At 43.0% G+C, this 12,807-nt stretch overlaps 2 protein-coding genes across 12 annotated transcripts in view; one reads left to right on the top strand and one right to left on the bottom strand.

Annotated features, from left to right (window-relative positions):
* The window catches only part of PLAGL1 (PLAG1 like zinc finger 1), a 56,331-nt gene that overhangs the window by 37,109 nt on the left and 6,415 nt on the right, over positions 1–12,807 (top strand). Inside the window, exon 6 of one of the 11 annotated variants that reach the window (XM_024996785.2) lies at positions 12,512–12,662. The gene's annotated coding sequence lies outside the window, so the exon portion shown is untranslated. 11 annotated transcript variants of the gene reach the window in all.
* ZC2HC1B (zinc finger C2HC-type containing 1B) overlaps positions 12,601–12,807 on the bottom strand; it is a 53,209-nt gene continuing 53,002 nt past the window's right edge. Inside the window, exon 9 of the transcript XR_003036261.2 lies at positions 12,601–12,684. The gene's annotated coding sequence lies outside the window, so the exon portion shown is untranslated. The remainder of the gene's footprint in view (positions 12,685–12,807) is intronic.

Here is a 12,807-nt window from a genome sequence, read left to right as displayed (position 1 = left end):
ATAGACCTCCCGTTTCTCCACCTGGTTTGCTCTAAACCCAGCGTAGGTAGTCAAAATTATGAAAACTTAGAAAGTACAGATATTCAGAGAGAAACAAGAGTCCTCTCTAATTTGACCCCAGCAGCCCTTTGCTGACACATTGTTTTCTGTACTTTCAGTCCTTTTTAATTTTTTTAATTTAGAGACTGTTGTTTTAGGACAAAACCATCCACTCAAGTCTTGAGCATCCTTTCCTGATAACACTGTGTAACTTTCAAGGTTCCGTCCAGAGATTTGAACTCAGGAATCTGGCTTCCCATCACCCCTGTGACTCGTGAGCTTTTCTTGTTTTCTTTTCTCAGCGTGAGCCTTTGCTCTCACACACTTCCTGGGAAGGAATTGGGCTTTTCTCTTCCCTAGAATAGTCACTGTGTTAGGACCATAGACCCGGCCGATAATTAGGTAGGTAAGTTGGGAAAGATTGCCACTGTCAGCTATAGAAACACACCCCAAAGGGCGTCAAGGGGGATAGTCGCAGCTTTGTTGGGAGGGAGGAGGGGGATATGTTTCCAGCTGTCACAAAGGAGTATCCCTGCCACTGACTTTAATGACTAGAAAATCTTATCCTAATACCAGAGGCTCTTGTCTGGATTTCAAGTCTGCGCTCCACCCCTCCCCCACCTCCCCCAACGTGCTACCTAGAGTTCATTAACAGTCTTCCTGAAACATTCCGTCCCATCTCAGCTTGAGAACCAGGCCTGGGCCTTGCGCTTCCCTCTCCGGATGCACATACCTATTTTGCTTGCTTGGCGACCTTTGTCTGTTTCTTCCTAAATGTTCATATTTAAAAACACCGTGTAAGAGGTGGGTCTGGGAGGCATGGGGAGGATTTCAGACTCCGTAAAGATATTTCCTTTCCCTCCCCTTGCCTCATAGATGTTAAGCTGAGTGACCATCTCGTCGAGGTGCTTTGGCCCGGTCTGGGGGGCCCTGAGCTGTGTAAGCCCCCTGCTTCCACTCCGTACAGGCGCGGGAGGCAGTGGGGTCCTTATAGGCTGCTTTCAGGTGACACCTCTGGGAGCCTGGCTCCCGGTCAGCAGTCCCCTTTTGCCCTTGCTGGTTTGGTTTTTCTCAGTCTTCTGCAGCTCACTGAGGCTCACACTCCTGGGCTTGTGCTTTTTCCAGTGCTTCCTCCCCTCCCAGTCAAGGCAGAGCTATGGGCGTTTTCTCTCTGTGTCTGCCTGTGCCTCTCCCCACCTTTGTGTAGAGTGGCTAGTCTTGACTAAATCAGTTACATGTTATCTTCCATCTGCTAAACACATCATGACAACAAAAGGCTCTCATCTGTTAGAAAAGAAAAGAAAAAGGCCTACCTCTTCTAGTAGGAGAAAGTGGGCAACCAGACAGGATTTTTGAGCTGTTAGGGTCTTGGTTTGTACTATCACCAGCTAGAAATTATTTGGAGCATCTCATCAAGTTTTTTAAAATGCAGGCTGAATTCTCATTTTGCTTCTTTTTATCACCATGGACTTGTCACTGCACTGTCTTACCTAAGAGGAACTGAGGGAATGAATTTAAAGGCAAAAAGGCTTCTGTTCTTGAAGCCTCCGAGAATTACATGCCCCCACAAGCCTGCTTCCCTCAGGCTCCACAGTGCAGAGTACATCTCTTAAGGGGGATCAGTCTAGCTGCAGCCTGTTGCAGAGAAAACAAACCCCACCCTACCCCCAGGACACCCCACTGTACATGCCAAACCGCTCCGGGGAAGACCAACACGGATGATCAAGGTTGAGCATGTGAGACAGTGGACACCCACGCAGAGCCCAGGGTAGTTTATAATAGAAGCCAGACTCAGAGTAGTATCCACTTCCCTGCAGCCACGGGTACCGCTCGCTGTTCCTTAGTTGGAAGATAACCTCAGCACCTCCTCCGTGCTGGAGATCTCCTTGCTGGCCTGAGTACCCATTGCTGCTGTTTAATCATTCAGCTGTATCCGACTCTTTGTGACCTCATGGACTGTAGCTTGCCAGGCTCCTCTGTCCATGGGATTTCCCAGGCAGGAATACTGGAGTGGGTTGCCATTTCCTTCTGCAGGAGATCTTCCCGACCCAGGGATCTAACCTGGGTCGCCTGCATTGGAAGGTGGGTTCTTTACCACCAAGCCACCAGGGAAGCCCCGCATACCCATTAGGTACCGTTAAACTCAACACAGCTAAAACCAAACTCCAAATTCTGGTTTTGCTAGGTTTTTCTTCTGGGTCTTGATCTTTCTTTCCCTCTCCACCATCACTCTCCCCCTCTTTCCTTTAAACTTTTCTAAAATCTTATTTGACTACAGTGGTCACTCCTTGTCTGAGATTTCCTTTTCCATGATTTCAGTTACCCGTAGTCAACCTTGGTCTGAAAATGGAAGATTCTGAAATAAGTAATCCATCAGTTTTAAATTGCACACCATTCTGAGTAGCATGGTGAAGTGGTCGTACCAGTGTGTTCATCCTACCCAGAACGTGAATCTTTCTTTCTCCCAGCATACCCTGCCTAGTGGTCATTAGTTGCCAGCTCAGTTATCAGACTGCCTGTGCGTACCACAGAGTTACCTGTGTTCAGGTAGCCCTCGTTTGACTTAATAAGCGCAGAAGTGATGATGCTGGCAATTTGGATGAGCCAACAAGAAGCCATGAAGTGCTTCCTTTAAGTGGAAAGATGAAACTTATAACTTCATAAAGAGAAAAATCATATGTTTAGGTTGTTAAGATGGAATCTTCTATCTGAAATTGGGAGGAAGGAAAAAAACTTGTGCTAGTTTTGCTGTTGCACCTCAAACCACAAACATTATGGCTGCGGTTCATAAGTGCTTAGAAAAAGACATTTTATTTGTACAATAAGATATTTTGGGGAAAATATTTTGAAAGAGAGGGGAACCCCATTCATGCAACTTTGAGTACAGTGTTTTGTTATAATGGTTCCATTTTACCATTGTTGTTAATTCCTAGTTGTGCCTAATTTCTAAATCAAGCTTTGTCATAGGTATGTATAGGAAAAAACATAAGGTTTGGTAGTGGGCTCAGGCATCTACTGAGGGTCTTGAACGTATCTCCTGTGGATAAGGGGGCCGACTAGAATAGGTTCCTGTTGTCCCATGAATCCTGGCATTCCCTGCCCCTTTCAGTTTGGCTCCTGTTGGTTTTTGTAGCTCTCGGAGGTGTAGATTCTTGTGCCATTTATGCCTTTCCCATCACGCCTCCTATTCCTGTTGCGACAGTGTCTCATTGGCATTCTTCTACTTGTTTCTACTACTTCTCTCTCTACCCCTCTCACTCTTACCTCCACATAAACCTGGAGTTAGTGGCTACCCTTGACTGCATAGGTTAGTCAGTCTGCTAAAATATTACAGCAGAAAAGCCCTCCTTCTCCCAGTGCAACAGAGCAAGTACATCACTAACACTTCATGATTTGGTCTCTGTCTGTCCAGCCTGTTTGTCCCTGGTGCCTGCATGTTTACATTCATTTCTAGTCACGCTGAAGTAGTTACTTTCACGTACCTTGTGTTGATTCATTCCCTTGGCCTGAAATAGACCACTCCCCCCTTGAATACCAGGTAAAGTTGCTGGCTCAGCTTAAATTTTGGCTTCTCCGTGAAACCTCTCCTCATCCCCCAAGTAAGAGAAGTTATTCCATCAATAGTCATAGGGTAAATGTATAAGGGAAATTATTCTAATGGTGGACCAATAGATGAAATCTGGATAAATTATTATCCATTCTGAGTTTCAATGATTGTTTTCACTTTTTTTCATGTGTGAGTCTTTATAGAGCAGTTTAATTGCATCATATCTTAATTCCTAAGGAAAAGAGCATCTTCGAATGCAAAAAGCCTCACTCCAGTCCTGGGTGTTGTCTCTTTCCCTTCCACTGGGCATTACTTGGTTTTGCCTGACTTTCTGGTTTTTGCCAGTCTAATTGGGGTGTGTGGGTTAAGAAATAAAACAAAAAATGTCAGATGTGATAAGTGCATGACACAAGAAAAGAAAGAAAGGCAGGAAACAGAGGCATAAGGTGTGCCGGGGTAGGGTAGAGCTGGTCCCAGATTAAATTACTCAGGATTGAAGTTTTGCCAGTCAAGAAGAGGGAAGACCCAAAGAATAAAATATATAAGGGAAATTATTTTAATGATGGAACAAGAGATGAAACCTGGATAAAATTGTACATATTTTCATTTGTTTTATTGACTATTTGAGTTTCTCTGTGAAATACCTTTTTATTTTTTCTTGCCTGAAGGTTTAAGTTTTGTTTTAAATATGAAGTCTGTAATCTTTCTGGGATTAATTTTATATAGATGTATGTAGGAATCCAGTTTCCTTATGGATAACCAATTATTAAGTAGTCCGTGCTTCCCCAGTGATTGCAGTGCCAGCCCTGTTGTATATTAAGTTTCTGTACAAAAGGGGATCTGTTTCTAGGCTATTCATTCTACTTGCATTGGTCCACTTGTCTAATCCTAGGCCTATATCATACTGCCTTAATTACTGTAGCTTTTTTAAAAATGTTTTTATCTGTTATCTTTCACCATTTCCTCTGTGATCAGTTTATAGGATGATGAGTATGATCCAGTCGAATGGGGAAAGTCTTGATACTGTTGATTTTTCCTCCTCAGTATAAAAGTTTAGAACAATCTTGTCAAGTTCCAACAAAGAACCTTGTTGAATTTTTATTAGAACTTCACTGAATCAGTATATTAATATGAAGATAAATAGGTAACTGAATATTACAATAATACTATCTGTATTTCTCTATTCATGAACATGGTATGTTTCTCAATTTATTTAGGTTTTCTTTTATGTCTTTCAGTAGAATTTTATAGTTTCTCCATAACTATTTTATCTTTGGTTAGACTTACTTTAGATATCTTTGCTTTGTGGCTAATTAATTTTAAATTATATTCTGTTTGCTGGCATTTAGAAATGCAATTGATTTTGTATTTTGACTTTTGTAACCAAATACCTTGTCAGAATTCCTAATTCTCACATTCTCTGTGTGGATTCTTTGGGGTTTTCTGTATAGATAGTCATCTGTAAATATCGAAATGTTTATTCTATCCCATTGTTGTCTTTTTATTGCTTTATCGTATGAACCACAACTTCTAATACAAATCTTTAACAAGAAATGGTGATAGATAGGCACCTTATTCACATAGCAAAGATGCTAACTGTTTCATTAACTTAAAAATTATCTCTTCTTTCCTGCTTCTTAGTCTAATGATATATATTTTAACCATTCAAGCTGTGGATAATTTTACTCTTAGTCAGTCTCTGGGTTGTATTAGCTGTATTGTAAAAGGTTGTTTCATGGTGCTAATCACTAGGTGAGCACTAGAACTAACAAAGATGTAGAAATAGCAGGTACCGTCAGAAGAGGCCACAGTGGCACACCTCTAAGGTGCCTTAGAGTCCTCGGGGGTTTATTCGAAGGGCAGATTCTCAGGTGTTCCCCCAGCAAGTCTGACTCAAATGCCTACCCCCGCCCCTGGGGTCTTGCACTTGTCACTGCCCTTCTTGTTATTGTTTGTTGTTTTCTTTTTTAAAATCCTGTTCTTCATTTAGGGATCTCTTGATTCTCTCTAGAATATTAATGCTAGTTGTTTCTAAAGTTTTCTTTTTTCTCCATACAGTCCTTTTCTTCTTCTTCTTTAACCTAGCTGCTTTCTTCTGTTTGTTCTGTGTCGCTTTTTCCTAGTAGGTGCTTGCTTCTGATTTCTGGTGATCCTCAGCTGCCTGACTTGTGAGTGGAGCCATAAAAAAGCTGATGGGAGCTTTGTGTACGTAGATAGGCTTTGTCAACAAGGGCTTCGTTGTCGGGTAATACGGGTAAACCCTTCAGGACTGCCATTTGTCCTTGTCGTGAGCTCTTTTCTCTTGGGCCAGTCAGCTTTCCCAGAGAAGACTCTTACAGTCTCCTGTCTTGGAGAGTATAATAGGCCTGGCTGCCATTGTTCTGATCGCCAAATAGGGGAAGTATGCAGACGTCCACTTAATTCACCCTGTTTCAGCACAGTACCCACTTCTCATACCCTCTGTCGGGAGGGGGTCAGAGCGCTGAATGCACTGCCAGACTTGAAACCACTCTTTCTGTTTCTATGCCCACATGCATCCCCACTTCCAGAAGTTCCTAGTGCCTAAATTTGAGCCTTTGATGGTTGCTTCATAGCTTTTCATCACTGCCTTAGAATTCAGCTTTCTTGGGACAGCTAAATCAGTTCCTGCTTGTTTACCTACTTTCCAAAATGTTGTTGCTCTTTTCTCCTTTCCTGTTATCTTAGGCTGTGTTTTTTGCGGGAAAAAAATCTCATTTATACTATTTTTTTAATTAATTTATTTTAAGTGAAACAAAGATGGATATTTTTAATGATAAAAAGTACAATTCACAAAGACGATAGACATCATGCACCATTAGACACTTTCATTAATACTGTTTTAATAGAGTTTCAGGAGAGACTGAGGCTGCATACTTTAATTCGGTTTACCATCTTTAACTTGACATTATTACCATTACTTGTGACTAGAAGGTTAGCACCCTGTCCTTTTTCATATTTTTCTTAGTGTGTAGATTTGATGTTCTGAAGCTGCAGTATAATTTTCTCTCTAAATATGAGATAAACAATTCACTTCAGCCTTCTGGCTTATTTTAGGCCTCATTTCTAAGAAAATAAGAGCTTAGTCACAGGTTAACAAAATGAAGTCTCTCCAGGTGACAGTTTAAAAGAGTCAGTAGGCAGCAAAGCTGATGGCTTGGCAGGCCGGGGAGGTGGGGCCTCGTTGTGCGTGGCACTCCCCACAGCAGCACGGGCAGGGGTGGAAGGGGGCAAGAGCCAGTGCCTCCCGCCACCAAGAGCAGATTGTCTCACACGTTTAAAGTGGATATGTGTACCCGGCATTGAATAGTTCTGGAGGGAACACAGAGGAACCCTCTGTGGAAGTAGTTTCTCACCAAACCAGTCCTCCCTTCTGAGCCTGGGTTTTCCATGCTCAGCACCTCCACCATGGCCCCCTTAGCCCGAATTCCCTGTGGGCTCACCTGGACTTTGGTAATCGCTTCCTTAGTGGTCTCCCCATTTCACCATCTCACCATGTGGAAGAGATGCTCATTCCTCTGCCCGGGAATGACGAGGGAAGCAGGAGTTGGCCAGGTAGATCCTGGGTGGCAGGACAGTCCAGGAAGGGGCATGGTGTGGAAAAGACAGAAGCATGAGTGATGTTGAGCATGTTAAGCAAATAGCCAGTGGGTTGATCTGCAGCCTCAGTTGCCTTTTGGCCACTGTGGGGCAGACGTCTGCAGACGTGGTGGGGTGACAGGCTTTGAGGGTCCAACCTAGAATGCAACCTACCCAGGAAGCTTCTTCCAAGTGGTATGTCAACTCAGGTGTTGTGGATTTTAATGATGGTCTGTTAGTACTTTATTGAGGATGTGCTCACGCATACACACTTTAGTAAAAGATTTTTAAAGATGCTGACAAATGAATCCCTGTGATTTGGAAGGCATTCTGCCCTCTAGTCAAAAGGTAGGCCTGTCTTACATGATAGGACCTATTATATTATCATCTGTACCCCTATTTGAAATGAAATTTGTACAAATTGTTTATTGCTTGAATTTCCAAAGAACATTATTGTAGTGCTCTTCCCTCACCTCCTTTTTTTTAACCTTCACCTGATAAAATGCAGTGATTGAGGCATAAAATATATGGCCTGTGGCTTAGGAATTGTCAGTGACTTTGTGAAGAGTCAAACTGAACTGATGGCACAAAGAGGGATTTTTCTCTCTTGTCATCTAAGTCAGTGTCCTTTAATCTGTTTAAATCTAGAATCCCTTAGAAAATCTGAAGATAGCTGTGGTCCCTCTCCTTGCAAGAACTGCAATACATATGCCTCCAAATTTTCCACAGAATTTTGGAGAATTCAGTCATGGGCCCTGGAAACTCTGCCATGGACCCCACTTAAAAACCTCTGTTCTAAGTGAAGGCTGAAAACCCAGCCACAGCCATCTGGTAGGGGACTCAACAGGCCTCGCATCTATAATCCTCAGCCAAGTTATGAGTCCAGCCCTGGGAGCTCCCCTTTACTGATTAGACATGTAATGAGCCCCAACTCTTCTGGCATCTACTTGCTCAGGTACAAGACCTATCACATGTCACAGTGCTCGTGCATAATAGAAAATTAGCAGCAGCAGCCACCTGGAGGTTCTGAGACTCTTCTTCCTCCTGTTGATGTTTCTGGATGGCTTTTTCATGGTAGAGACTTGCTACTAGAGTCCTTCAAATATGGAGGGCAGCACCTCTCTAGAAGCCTCCTGGAGCCAAATAAACAGGGAATTTCCACCTGCCCTGCTCCACGATTGGCTGTTTCATATTGTGTGAGTATAAGAAGAAACAGAACTTTTAAAACTGACCTTAACACATTTATATAAAAGCCATCCTAGGTTTCAGGAGTATGAGTGGAAAAGAAATGTTTAGAATAGAACCTTCTTATCCACAAGGAGTAGTGATGAATGGAGTCAAAAAAAAAAAAAAAAACTTAAGAGTACCCATGTTGGAAGACTAAAAATGGAAATTCAATTTCCTCCCAGAAATGGGCCTTGCATTGTGTCACTGGGGACAATGGAAATAGAAGCCAGAAGTCATAGTTTATTTTAAGAATGTTGTAAAACATTTGTCCCCCATTAGCTGATTGTGTTACGCAGCACTGGGGACGTCCTGGAACTCCACTTGTGCTCTGACCTCTCCCTCCACCGCCGTATACCACCAGCCCTCAGGGAACACAGTCCTTCCTGGCTGTTGCCATATATATATGTTCTTATTCCAATCTGATCCTCTCTCATCCCCAAAATAATCAGCACGAACAGAATGAAGCAGATGGCACAAGCCTTCTTTGGCATACGGGCAGATCTGTATCACTCACTCAGTATTTTTAGAATCAAGGGGATTGCAAATTATGTCCTGAGTTGTTTTGGGGGAAGACTTACTCTCTTTCCAGGGTGACAGGTGCTGAAATATTACCATATTTAAGACTCAAATTCAATCTGTATGTCAGGTCACAGGGCAGACTGATGATCATTGGGACCATCCCTTTGTTAGTTCTCTGTTTAGGATTGTTGGCAGTTGGCCAAATAATAGAAAGTTCATCACAAGTCTGTTTCAAGGGTGTGGCCAGAGCTCATCAGGTTTCAAGGAAAGATTGGAATCGGCAGCAGCCAGCCAGTACTGATCAAGTACATGGTGATGGGAGATGTTGTATTATCCACACGGCTTATTTTTTAAAAATAGCTGAGCTTTGATCCTCAGCCACAGTGAATTTATAATCTGCTGAGAAAGGCTATGTTTATAGAAGTTTGTGATTATATCATGAAAACAGTGCAAGTATTTATATTTGAAGATCCATATTAATGAATTACACAGTTATGGTGAATGAAATGTTATAACTACTAGTGAATTTGAATACATCATTTAATAAAAAGCCTTCCTGAAGAAACTAAGGAATGCTTACTGTAATAAAGTAATTGAGTTCAACGTTTGAGGACCAATTTTGCACGTAGGGTTGGACTGGGTGTATTTAACACAGAGACCTAAAACTCAAAAAGCTAAGAAAAGTCTTGGGCAAAGACATTAATGCAATAAGTTAAATAAGTGTAAAAATGTTTATGTGACTTAATGTTATGTTGTTCTCTGCAAGTTTAACAGGGGAAGAGTTGGAGGAAATGTCTCACATTTAAATACAGTATAGTCATGTCTAAAATGCCTTGATTGTACACCCAACCATCTTTGAAGGTCCGAGGGAAGTGTAGTGACGTCTACAACTTGTTGGACTTTTGAATTTAGAAGGTGGATTTGGGAAGCTTTATTCAATGCTAATGGGCAGGTACTTTTTCTTTAATTGAAAAAATCTGATTTTTCCTTTTTATTCTTGGTGTGTTGGTGAGCAGACATTGGTATCTGTTGAGAAACAAAGACCTCAGGCAACTTTCTACTTGCAACTTCATACGTCCTGTGTGTCTTGAGCACGGCTTCTGGCTCCTCCAACTATGAGTAACGGATGATAAAGTATATGTGGGGAGAGGACGTGTGTCTCTTTTCCATTACATCCATAGCTGAGTGGTTCAAACTGTGTGCCAGTTTGCAGCTGATGGTTTCTACTTTTAATCCCAGTGTTTATAAATACTACCCTATATTTGTATGGTGTGTTTTTAGATTACAGAGTGCTTTCAAGATTCATCTTGCTTCAGTTGGTTGTCCCCCTGGCTCATTTACATGCATCGTGTAAATATTACAAATGAGGAAGCTGAAACTTAGGCGCTAACAAATGGATGAGCTGGAATTTGAACCAGGGAGTCTGTCTACTATATTCATAAATGACTGGAGCTGGATATACACTTTCTGTGCTTCAGAGGAATGCATGAGGGCGAATCAGAGCCTAGTTGTGTCTGAGGAAAGTGTCAGCTTCACCTTCACCCCTTGTGGCTCCCGTTTTCCAGCACAGCAGCCACTAGCTTTGTGTGGGTACTTAAATGACAACGTCAGTTTCTCAGCATCACATTTGAGTGTTCAGTAGCCATTCATTTCCATCACAGAAAGTTCTGTTGGACACTGGTCATTTCTCATAAATGCAGGAGTTGGGGAGAATCACTTTAGAGTATATATGCAGAGGGTTAGTGTAGATGAGAAAATATAAAATCTCACCACCAGACCAGCTCCTTCTCTTAAGTGACTAATGCTATTTTGAGTTCAGCTATAAAGAGAACAAGAAAAAAAAAAATGAATTTCAAGCTTCATATTGTGTATACATTTTAATCTCTTAAAATAGACCTGGAAAACACAGCAATCTCAAATGAATGAGTATATTTAATGATGATGATAAATTCTGTGCCTTTTATGGCTGGGCCAGTGTTATGGCCAGACTCAGGCTGGATGGAGAAGTAGGACACACCATGAATCCTGGCAGCAGAAACTCGGCCACACAGGATAGAATTCCTGGAAGGAATTACTTTGTCTGTGGCCAGGGTGCTTGGGATGCCTGGAGGCTGGGCCATGGGGTGAACTAGCGCACGGTGAGGGAACGGGGAGTTGGAGGAGAGGAGCTTGGACGGGGCCGGGACAGGGGTTCAGTTCAGATCATACTTGGTCCCAGAGGAGTCTCTGTGTGCTGCCATTAGAAAGGAGGCTTGGTGCCAAGGTGCTGGCTGAGAACGCCGGTGTCCCCAGCTTTGGATCAGTGCTTGAAGCTTCAGGTCAAAGTGCACACGTCAGCTCTGAAGGTTCCAGGCAGGTGGGGCAGGACAGCGAGGGGTATCTGCCCGGTGTCGGCTCCTTGTGAACTCTGACCAGACATGAAAAACATCTGAGCTAGTTGATGAGGAATACGAAAAGGTGCCTGCAGTTTTTGCCCCTTAGAAAAGGAATGTGTGTTTGTCTACGTGCTGATATAAAGATGCTTGAACTTTTTACTATAGTAAACTTTTACTGTAGTAAAACTTCATCTAGCTAGACTCCAGCTTTCTGATCTGAAAATAACTCCAGAGGTAAGTAAAAATTAACTGAACAGTAAAGAGCAGCTCTAAAAGAGTTGGCAATAAATGAATGACTGCAGGGACTAGACGCCTCGAAGGCCTGCCGAGATTGGTCAGGTTCACACACATGCCCTGCTCACTTGACAAAGTTCAGAAAAGGCTGGCCTGTGTGCAGACATTACTCCAGTGTGTTTAATGTTAGCAGACAGTATGCTTTTTTTTTAAGTATCGGCACTTGAAAGGTTAACATCCGTTGCGTGAGAATTCTCTTTCGCTAGAATAGCACGGGGTTCTAGGTCGCCAGGCTTTTCCTGTGTTGTTGTTGATGCTGTGTTCATGTTGCTGTTTTGGACTCTTAAGGCTCCCAAGTGATGGGTCTGTTGGCAGAAAAAGAAAAGCCTGGACTTGGGTGATCTGCCTGGGTTGCAAGGATGGTAAGAACTGGGATTGCAGACAGGCTAAGGCGGCAAGCCCGTCTCCTAGGAGTGGCCTTCCAGCAGGTAGCTCCCCCCGCCCGCCACCCCTGCCGGGCAGGGCTGGGGAATGAGGAAGTGTTCCCACAGACTAAAGGGAAAAAGAGGAGTGGACGGTTTCCTGGAAGATGGTGCCTGCATACCAGAATGTGCTGAGCTGTGCCCCAGCCATCATCACTCTTGTCTTTGTGTGAATCTCGTCTCCCCTTCAAAGGCAACACCTCAGTGAATGAAACTAGCTCTGTTCTCACTTTGTTTACGCCGTAGACTTGAGTCCTTCTGCACGGTAACCTCACAAACAAATCAACTTAGATATATACAAATGATTTCGTCTCATCCCCTGGAAGTTTAAACAGGTGTGATAAACAACTAATGTTCTGCCAACAGTGAGTGACGAGAAATAGCCAGTGGTTTGAATAAGCAAGGATGCTTCTCTTTTCTGTACCAGTAAGACACTCAAGCACACTTGGGGGTGTGTGTGTGTGTTTTATTTTCCCCCTTTGAATTGGCAGACTGAACTTCATACTGACCTGAAATCATGGCTTGAAGTAGATGATACCAAGTCTGTGGAAATAGCTGTCTCTATCACAAGGGAAAGTGTGCTTCATCCGCCATCTGAACACTATGCAGTTGACTCCTGCCACTTTGAAGAAGCACAGACAGGTGCATCCATATGCAGAAGGACCTGTTAAAGCACAGGGGAAGATGGAGAGGTGTGCCACATTAGAGCCATTTAAAGGAACACGTTGAGTCCAGGTAGTCGATGCTGAACGGGTGGACGAGAAGCGTGGTTTGCCGACGGCTAATG

Source organism: Bos taurus, chromosome 9 (genome assembly GCF_002263795.3).
Source record: "Bos taurus isolate L1 Dominette 01449 registration number 42190680 breed Hereford chromosome 9, ARS-UCD2.0, whole genome shotgun sequence".
Lineage (NCBI taxonomy): Eukaryota > Metazoa > Chordata > Mammalia > Artiodactyla > Bovidae > Bos > Bos taurus.
The sequence above is the reverse complement of the archived record's forward strand: the minus strand, read 5'-3'. Positions and strand labels throughout refer to the sequence as shown.